The following is a 10489-nucleotide window of genomic DNA, read 5'->3' on the forward strand; positions in this document are numbered from 1 at the left end:
TTCATTTTTGTCTGAGACAGAGTTATTTGCAATTTTTCCTCTGTAATATTTTCTCCACAAATGAAGTAAATGCTTTACAAATCACAAACCATGTTTCAAAAAATCTCTATTAATATAAAATTAGTTGGTCCTAATTCCAAAAAAGGTATTTAAAATGTTCCCCACACAGATTTGTTTTAAATAATCTCAGACTGTTTGAGAAAATCCCTGTTCAACATGACACACTTCATGTTGCCTTTAAGTATGTCAGAATTTAAACTAGTCTTGAACAAATGCAACTCAGACTCTTGAATTAACTGTTAATATCCCTCTTAGATTAGTAATGATAGCATGCTTCCAAGCAGATGCCTACTTTAGCATTGTCAGTGTTTAAACCTTAACAATAAGAATATGTAAAACCGAAGAAAATTTAATTTCTGTTTGCCATTGTATGACTTATGGTTTTAACATCGCTCAGTTCATGGAATGTGGCAAGACGTTCAGCTGTTGAGATGTAATGATACAAGATATTGGGTTTGTTAGAATTAGATTACATGAGGCCTTATCAAAATTATTGAAAGTCGCTTTACTTTAACACCACTTTACTCTAGCAAAGCAGATGCTAACTTTAGCAATCTTTGTGGCACTTAGCCTGTCACGGTATTCTAACTGTGATTACAAATCTTCTGTATTTTGTCTGTTTGTCTTCTACTGATTACCCAACATAGTGCCACAGACATGGTTCAAAAGTGGTGAAGGCTTCCTCAGGGCTTTTCATAACTGCTTTTTGTTGCGTTTGTTGGGAGCTTCATCAGAAAACTTTGTTAGTCATCTCTACCAGCAGAATAAAAGGAACTGAAGAACTACTTCCTTTCTTACTTCAAAATAAAAGTATCACACATAAATGAAACATGGTCTCAAGCTTAAAGCACGGCTTCATGTCCAAGACACATGACAATAGCTTAGACTTACTTGACTAGACAAATCATGCTAACACAGTGAATGGATGGCACCTTTTTTTGATTGTATTTTCATATTGTCTGCGACAAGATCTCGTTGCATACCTATTCCATAGACTATTTTAAATTCAGAAAACAGGTAATACAGTCATTATTTGGTCTTTGTTTTCTGTTAAATTTTGACTCAGGTTAAAGTTGCTCTTGGAAGTTGATGGAACAGGACCAGGTTGATATAATCTGGAAATTCATCTAGAAATGTCACTTTTTACAACAAAGTCTATGATGGAATCAACTCAGCGATTTTCTGCTCAGGTGTGAATAAAATGCACTAGAAGAGAACAAACTGACACATTTAAAACTGCAAACTGCAAGCTGGTTAAAACTGCTTATGTGCCCATAGATGTTTAACCATGCAGAGTATTCTTTCTTTATCAGAAGTTTTAGGCTCAGGTAGTTTCAAACAACTTTTCCGTTTTAAAGGCTGCAGCTCCCATGATACGTTTTGTGGGAGCCCACATAAACAACAACCTCCCATAGCATCCAAGCGCAGTGACAACAGTAAACGCCGCGGGACATATTGGACGGCGTTCCGGTTTATATGGGTTAGGAGCTCTCACTGCCACGTCACAGTGGCTCTGGCAAATTCACTTGGTAATCCCAGTAAGCTGGTTATTTATCTGTTTGGCACTTTGCTCACTCTCTCCCCGACATCTTTACCCTGTTGTCTCTCTTCCCCTCTCTCTCACTCTTTCATCTTCATGTCTCCCCTCCACCCCCCATCCCCCTCCGACCCCCTCTTTGCTGTTTTCCCTTGTTTCCCACCTACACTCCAGTCTCTTTTTCATTTGACTGTCAGTTTGTTTCTCTCTCCTCATGCATCCCTGTCCTTTCTCTCTCTTTCTCCTCCCCCTTTTTCTTCTGTGCCTCCCACTCACTCTCAAACATCACCTTTTATATATTCTTCTTCTTTCCTTTTCCTCTTATGTTCCCTGTGTTTTCTCCATCATGATTTTTTCAATTTTTCCCAACTTTGTCCCTGTTTATCTTTCACACTTTATCGTTTTAGTGTCTTCACTTTTTTCTTTTCTTTGTAGTTTCAGCTATAAACTCACATTCTTAGTCTTTTGTCTCGACCTCTAGTGTGTCTCTTTTGGGAGAGATCTGTCTTTATTTTCTCCTACTTCCTCTTGAACAACACGTTTTCACAGTTTTCCATTACCTCAAGAACTGCACTATATTGCCAAATGTAGTGAGACTCTTGCCTTTACACATACATTAACTTTAACACCCCATTCTTTATACACAAGCTTTGAAATTGAGTGGGGCCATCCTTTGCAGCTAGAACAGCATAAACTCTTCTGGGAAAGCTTTCCACGAAAAGTAGGAGCATGTTCATCAGAATATTTAAGCATTTTTCCAGGACCACACTTATGAGGTCAGACACTAATGTTGGACGAGTTAGCCTGTTGCAAAGTCTTCACACTAATTCATCCCAAAGGTGTTCTGTTGGGTTGAGGTCAGGGTATCAAGTTCCCCCTTACCAGCTTGCTTATGCATTTATTTATGGACCTTCGTTTACTACCAGTAGTTGTCCAGTGAACAGATTCTGCTGCCTGAGCTGTGGAGATCTGCAGCTCGTCCAGAGTTAGGCATGTGTTAGTAGTTTTGCATTAGTGTTCCATTTTAAGGTCATGGATTTCTAGTGTTTTGTGAGATGTTCAAAGCCTAAGATAATATTGAAACCAAACCCAGCTTTACATTTATTCAGAGCTTAGGTCTTCATGATGCTGTTTGCTCTGTAACAAACCTTGAAAGCCTTCACAGAACTACTGGATTTATACAGGATTACATTACACTGTATTTGAGTGTTTACTAATTTGGTGACCTCTTAAGGCAACTGGTGTCACAGTATTTTATTTAGGGGTATCAAACTTAAGGCACAAATGGCCACCAGACATGTATCACTTTGCTTCTGATCCATTAATCCCCTACTTTTTGTTGGTGTGCAACATAAAATCAAGTCTCGTGTCCTGCAGACCCTTAATGCAGAGGTTGACAGAGGAGAAACCTTCATGGACACGCTGGAGGGCAATGAGGACAGGAAAGGGACACAGACAAACACTTAGACACTAAAGTTAGAAAGGAATTTGATTGTAGCTAAAAATGTACTATTCAAGAATGCTTCAGCATTTAGTACTTTTCTTCAAAGCAGCCTGAAATAGTAGTCCATCTTTATAACCGAATTATATAAACAGTATTAGAGACTTTTGAAAGTTATCTGAGATGTTGTTGGCTATTTTCTTTTTCCAAACAGCTATTTTAAACAGCTAAGGAGAACGTTGGTCACCTTTCCCATCTTTTACCAATTTCTGCCCCTTCCCCACGTCTGTCCTGAGACCTTTCCACCTCCTGCTTTTCTGATTCCCCTCTCTCCTCTCCTCCACCCTCCAGCAGAGCGAAGCAGCTCAGATGAAGGATGCTGGATAGACATAGCCCTTTAATGAGTGAATTCGCCTCTTCTTTTACTTTTTTTCCTTCCCTTTTTTTCTGGGGCTATTACTCAGACAAACACATGCTCAGCTCTGTTCTCCTTTCTTAATGGGTCATTGCCCAATGGTACAAAAATTGCTGTTTTCACCTGGAAGTGGATTTTTTTTTTTTTTGAAAATCAAAGAGCTAGTGGAACCAAGGGAACTGGGGATTGATATACTATATTTTTTCATGATAAGACAGTTAATGATAACTCGTAAACTTGCAGATGATTTGCAGACCTTCTTCGGTCTCAGAAAGGAGACACGAGAGAAGCCTGGCTCTTATTTTTACATGTGGTGACAATTCTCACATGCATCCTCAGTTATGGTGTTTATGCTTTGACCACAATGCCCTTGGTATTTTCTAGCACTAAATTCCATTGACAGTAAGAAATAGGAGAGTGAGGTTCACATTTGCTTCACACATGTCATTAAAATCAGTTCTGGGTGTCTTCTTTCTCCCAAAGAACACACAAAGAAGAAAGACGCTTATTTTTCCTTTTTATTTCTCCACCCTTTCTCTGGGAGATCTTTGTAAACATCGAGCAAGCACTGACAAGAAAACTCCAAGAGCAATCCTGTAGTCAATTAGTCCCACTCCATTAGTCCAGCTGTGTGTTAACTAGTTCCTACCAACAGCCATGCTTTGTTTAACACCCACAAGCAGCCTTGGATCGTGCTCTAGTCTGAAAAGTAAATGCTCGGAGGGCAAAGGAAAAGCTAACAGATCATATGCACCCGCGTTGGCGGGGAGTCCCTCATGCATACGAGTGAGTCTTCTCTTTTTCTCGCCGTATAAAGTGACTACTCTTTGCCTGTGTGAATTTGTAAGGACACCCCTCGGCTTCTCTGAGTGCCTAGCGTGCGAGGGAAACAGAATAACATTCAGGCAGCGAGCTGGTCAGCTGCAGCCATGCGGTTGTGCACCGAGCGTAGTGTTTGCTCTCTCTTGCTGAAAGCTACAGAGTTTGGTTCTTTGCTGGTTGGAATCATCCCGGGAATGAGGCGATGACTGGTGATATTAGATATGTATCACCAATTACCCAGACTGTCTGTACAAAGTCCAGTGCGCCTTGCCAAGACAAATGGCTCCCTGTTAGGCTTAATGTTGGTGTCTGCCTTCATTGCCGGTGTCCAAGTATTGGCCTGAGATTTCTGAGTTTATGAAATCCAGCTCAAGGCTTTTAATTCAGCTGATATGTACTAAAAAACTAAATACTGTGCAAGACTTTCTGAATCAACAATTATTTTTTTAAACTTTGCTTCTAAGCAGCCTGACTTTCATCATTTAAAGTGGTCTTGATCAGTAGATCTTAAGGCTTTTTACAACTCTTTCAATGTTTTTTCTTTAGGCTTTGGCTGCTTTTTCACCTTAGAAAGCAACATTTAGTAGAAAATAGATTGCTTTCCATCTAAACCTTTTAAATAACTATGTACAGCAGATGGACAGTATCCAAAAGTTGTCTTTTAGAAAAGTGAAAAACAAAATCCAACAAAGACCTGAAAAGGGCGTGGAGATGCATCATCATTTAATTTTATATCTTTTTAACTCTGCAACAATTTTTATTTTCATAAATGTAACTAAATGAAATGAGCCTGAACAGTGTTTTTGTGACAGGCTGCTGACAGCATGCCTGAAGATCAAATTTAAAGATGGTTTCTTCTACATTGTCAATGTAGTGTAGATAAACCCCTGATTTATGACTTGAGTATATCAGCGTCCTTATGTTTGGATTTAGCATAATTAGCCAGCAGCACGTGTTCCTGGTTTACTGTCTTTCACTTCAATTTGTTCATAAAGTTCTGTGTTTTTGTACTTTTAAGAAGATTCTAAGGAAGCTAACATGCTTAAACAACTTATCTTTATGTTATTTTGGGTTAGCTCTACACCACAGCAAATTGTTTATTTTATCTGTAAATAGTTGACTCCACATTTTCTTTTCAGTCCACCTAAAGAAAGCCCGGGTACCACCTTCTACCACATTTATAGAACCAAAGTTGTAGGGATAGGGTTAGATGTTTGATGTTAGATGTTTTGCCTTTAAACAGATTCTATGAAATGATTGGCTATTTAGTTATTTGTGTGAAATGAGGTTATTTACTGCAAATACTTTGATGAGGTCAATTGAGATCAGAAATAAGTTGCCCAGTAATCCTTTATATCAATTTAACCTTCAGCAGTTGAGTCTCCACCAATCAGGTAGAAATATCCCTTATGTTCTCTTTCACTTTTCCATCTATGCATCTACCCTCCAACTACGGTGACCTCCAACAAGGTCAGGCCACAGACTAACTGCTGTTTACGCTCATTTTATTGGGTAGCTCCCAAGGTTAGGGTGGGTTGTTGTGAATATGGACAGGGGAGCCAAGCAATCAGCAGCCGGTTTCTGCTCATCCAATGGTTCGGCTTCATGTGTCCTCTTCAAAATCACAGATTAATTGGTCCCATTGTCCAGTAGACTGGAAGAGAGGGAGCTGTGATTATTTGTGTGGTCTGTTACCCTCTATAACTTGAACTACTCTTCTAGTATCACATATATGCTGTAGTATTCAGAGCGGGTGCCGAGTTCTTTAAAGCCATACTACCTTAAAGCAACAACTTTATACCTAATATTTCCGCTCTTCCATTAGAAGAATATTTTAATGCATTAATTACAGAAAAAAAACAAGGATGGTCAGATGTCCATTGCTCAGCTTGAGGTGCATGTTGTCTAGACATTGTCTAGACGTGATTGAGCAAGATCTCTCCGTCCGGTAATTGTCTTACTGGTGTCCAGCTTTACCAGTAATCTGTTTAAATGTGAGGCTCTGTGGGTGGATAAAAGGTATGCAGCTCCCTTGATTTTTCTTTAGTTGGTATCACTGGAGGTGGAGGTAGAGGTAGCTGGCAGACACAAACATGATTCTCCTTTTGATTTTCTCGGTGTGTGAGTGTAAGGGAGGAGAGGAAAAGTAAAATAAAAAGGGCTGAAAGGAAGCTTGCAAAATGGAAGCATAAGATGAGATGAAAGGGGAGAAATCTCTGTGTAAATGCTGTGGCAGCCTTTTGAGGGTGGAGTAGTGTCTGTATGTGTGTGTAGGTAGGAAGAGGAGAGCGGTTAAGAAGTTACTGCTAATCACCAGGTTAAGTGCTGCTGAGCATTGTTTGGGAGTTTACTGAGCTAAATGCACAGCTAAAAATGTCACCTGAGCAGAGACATTGCATTATTTGAATATCTGCAACATAAAATGTGTTCCTAATTTTTTGTTCACACGCAGTATATAAAATTCAATATATGACAGCAATAAAGGGTAATTGGTTCTATAACATCCTTATAAAACATACATCCCTGAACTGTGTGTTGCTGGTAGCAGTGTTTATTCCATCTCCACAGGGTTTACAGCTTCTCAAACATTACCTGTAGTTACCTGGGAAAAGTAAAGGTTTCTCAGTACCCAGCCTCGACCTTTCTCACTCATACTCAATGAGGCCTTTACAACTTCTCTTTCTCTCTATTGCAGTGGTTGATGCCTCCACTGTCAAGTAATGACTTATCGTACCAAAAAAGATGTCCTTTGATAAGATTTTATGGCCAGTAAGCAATTTCGAGTGGCCTGAGTTTGCCCATCTCGAAAAAGGAGGAAATTGTTTCAGGTTCCCACAGAGAGGAGTTCGTTTGCTTTTAGGATTAAGGCTGTTGTCCCACAGCTGCTTGGGGTGGTGGGGGGGTTTCACAAATTCAAGAGTCAAAAATAAAAGCAAACAGCATGATTTCCTCTCTTTGCCTCTCCTCTCTTATACATCATTTAACGTGAAGTGATCCTATGCCTCTTCAATCACATCCACTAACTTTGTTTTATTGGCCTGAGTCAATATTTTATGTGTGAGAAGCTAATAATCATAAACTCATCAGATAAGATGTAAGAGTATATTTGATTGTGAGACTTTGGGAATTGTTTCTGCAAGCATTCTGGATGTGAGGTGTTCTCAGACCTTTAGAACAAGTACAACCTCAGGGTATATTCAGTTTTCCAAGAACCATCATAATGGCATTTAAAAACAGCAGTGCAACAAGACAGAGCAGTACTGTTTTGGTTTGTTGTGTTTTGTCATTGAAAGAAAAAAAAGTAAAATGTTCTTTTCCATCGAGTCAGCGTTTCATTTGCAATTAAAAACCAGAACGTCTGGTTGAACGTCAAAGTCAAAAAGTTAAATAACCAAGCACCCTTAAAGTTGTAACTGCCTCAAACTTCAACATGCATTTGAAATGCAGCAAAAGCAGATATTTAAGGATGCGGCTTAAGTGTGCTCCTTATTTGTATTCAGAAGCTTGAATATAATGGTTCCAGTCGGGAAAAATAACTAGGATCCATCCATCCATCCATCCATCCATCCATCCATCCATCCATCGGAAATATTTTTTTTAAGTTCATAGTGAACGTTTGTTTTTTTTTACAATAGGAAAGTTGAACATGAATGCTCATTGTCATAGCTCAGCTTACAAGGGTTAAATAACTTTCTATTTATCATGTAAAGCGTTAATACCAACATCTTTGCCACTAAAGCCAGTCTAAGTGCCAGAAGTGATACTTGTAGCACAAAATGAGAACCTTGGCTGTATGATGTGTGCAGATTGTGTCATATACCTCCTCCCACTCCCCTTCTCATTTCTCTTTCACTTTCCTCTCTGTCTTTCCTCTCATTGTTTGCTCTTTTTTGACTTTCTATGATAACATTGAGTGAAATTACCAGCACATTTTGAAGTTGAATTATTGTTGCCTCTCATTCAATTCAATTCAATTCAAAAATACTTTATTAATCCCAAAGGGAAATTAAATGTTGTTATAGCTCATATTATGAAGGTTTCCTCAAAGAGCCGTTGTAGATGCTGATGGCTGTGGGCAGGCAGGATCTCCTGTAGCGCTCCGTCTTACAGCAGATCTGAAGAAGCCTCTGACTGAAGACACTCTGTTACTTTAAATTTCCCATGCATCCATTCAGTTTGTGTTTCTGTCTGACTGTTGGCTACATGTGGGCATGTTTGCATGACCAAAGAAATGCAAAGTCTAGCCCCGACCATTACAATATGTCTTGTGTGCAGAATTTACATGAAGTACATATTCATTCATGACAAGCATCTGCAAGAAATATCTTCCTTCGTCCACCCCCCCCCCCCCATGTGCCTTCACTTAGTCTCTGTCCTTGCCTCAAGAAAGTCTTGAAAAAAACATTTTGCCTATTTTATAAATGTTGCAGTGTAATAATCAATTTTTTTTTATTTAATGCATAAATGCACATGGATGCATTTATATAGTTTGGTGCTTAAAAAGAAAGGAAGAAAAAACAGTTTCACTTCATTTGCTTCACTGAGGGAGTGCTAGTGGGAGGGAAAAGTATCTTTAGCTTCAATGTTATAATTGTGGCACACTAATGATGTAGACACATTCTCACTGTCTGTTTACAGGAAGCACTCTTCTTTAATTTGTGACTGGTGAGAATTCCAAATGCCTATATCTAATTACTGGTGGTTGCTAAAAGATACTGTTTACACATAGCCTCTGTGGCCTTCTAGATGTCTCTTGTATGTCAGTATGTAGAGATTGGCAAAAGAAAAACTTAGATGCATACATATAAGGAAAACATTTTCTTTTTCATTTTAATTTTACTTTACATTAGATCCCAGGAAGTCCTTTTTGACTAAAGATACGTCTTTGAACACAAAGATATCTTCACATGGAGCGTCTGGAAGTTTATCTCTCCGTAAAAAAAGTGTGTTTTTATCAAATTACTAGATATCTCTCCTTTTAGAAGTAAATTCTCCAGCTTTGATTTACAGATGTAAACAAGCTGAAATATGGTGCTACATTTGTCATGCAAATGAATGGGGAAACAAAAAAAGCATCCTCTGTCACTTGTGCAATCACGTATGTGTGTGTTTGTGTAAAAAGTTGTGGGTTTGTCCAACAAAAAAAGTGACACATTTTGAATGGTCACTAGTTTATGCTCCTTGTTATGGTCTGTTTTTAGCTCCAAATTAACTGGAGTCACATGTAGACTCTTGTGCAAAGTAGAGTACACACAGCCTGAAAAATACGAAGACAAGCTCTCGAAGAAAGAAAATGCCTGGTTCCCTAATAGTGACAGTATGGCTTCTAAGGGAATCTGACAGTAAAATTACAGCAGCTCATTGCTGATGTGTCACAACACATTATGAATGGTCCACAAAATGACCTTAAACTCTTTCTCCTTCTCCTGTCTTTGCACTCCTGTTACTGCTGACTGCATCCTCTTCCTCACTTAAAAATAAGCTGAGTTCAGTCCCGAAGAGGCCTCTGATCAGATTGATGTTAAGTTTTCACTGATATCAGAATGGAGAATTAGGGCAATCACCTCTGCCAACTGATGCCAGGAATCGAAGACAAGCTGAGCATTTTCCTAAAAATAGTTCTTGTTTATGCACAAAATATGAAGTAACACTTTTTTGACGTGCTGGAAGTCACAGATAAGAAAAAACTGTTTTTTGCATTTCCTTGTATGTAAAACGATGAGAGGAAATAGATAAAGTGTTTGGTTAATAGTATTTTGTTAAGTGAAGACTCATCAGTTTGGCCCAGCCATGGGCTAATTGTAGATTTTCACAGTACGATAACCTTGAGCAAACTATAGCATCAATATTAACACAGGTTTAAAGTAAAACTATTGTAAAAAGACAGATTTTTTTTAATTTAAAACTGAAAATAATTTGATCAATTTAATTTACGACTACTACAACACGTTGAATAAATGTAGTAGCAGTTTTTAAGTAAATGTGTTAAATTGTTTGTTATACCCTTTTGCTGTTCTTGTCATTGCTTAGTTTTGGCACAAGTTTTACGCAAGCTGTAGGCAGAGAGAATCATAGTAAAATGGAAGTGCCTAAAAAAAAATTATTGTATGGGGGACAACAGGCACATAGGGAACCAATAATAAGACACATGTGAGACATGGATGATTGCAAAAGAAAAGGATCTGACTGAGACTGAAAAACCTGGGGAGCACAG

This window comes from Girardinichthys multiradiatus, chromosome 22 (assembly GCF_021462225.1).
Source record: "Girardinichthys multiradiatus isolate DD_20200921_A chromosome 22, DD_fGirMul_XY1, whole genome shotgun sequence".
In the NCBI taxonomy this organism is placed as follows: domain Eukaryota; kingdom Metazoa; phylum Chordata; class Actinopteri; order Cyprinodontiformes; family Goodeidae; genus Girardinichthys; species Girardinichthys multiradiatus.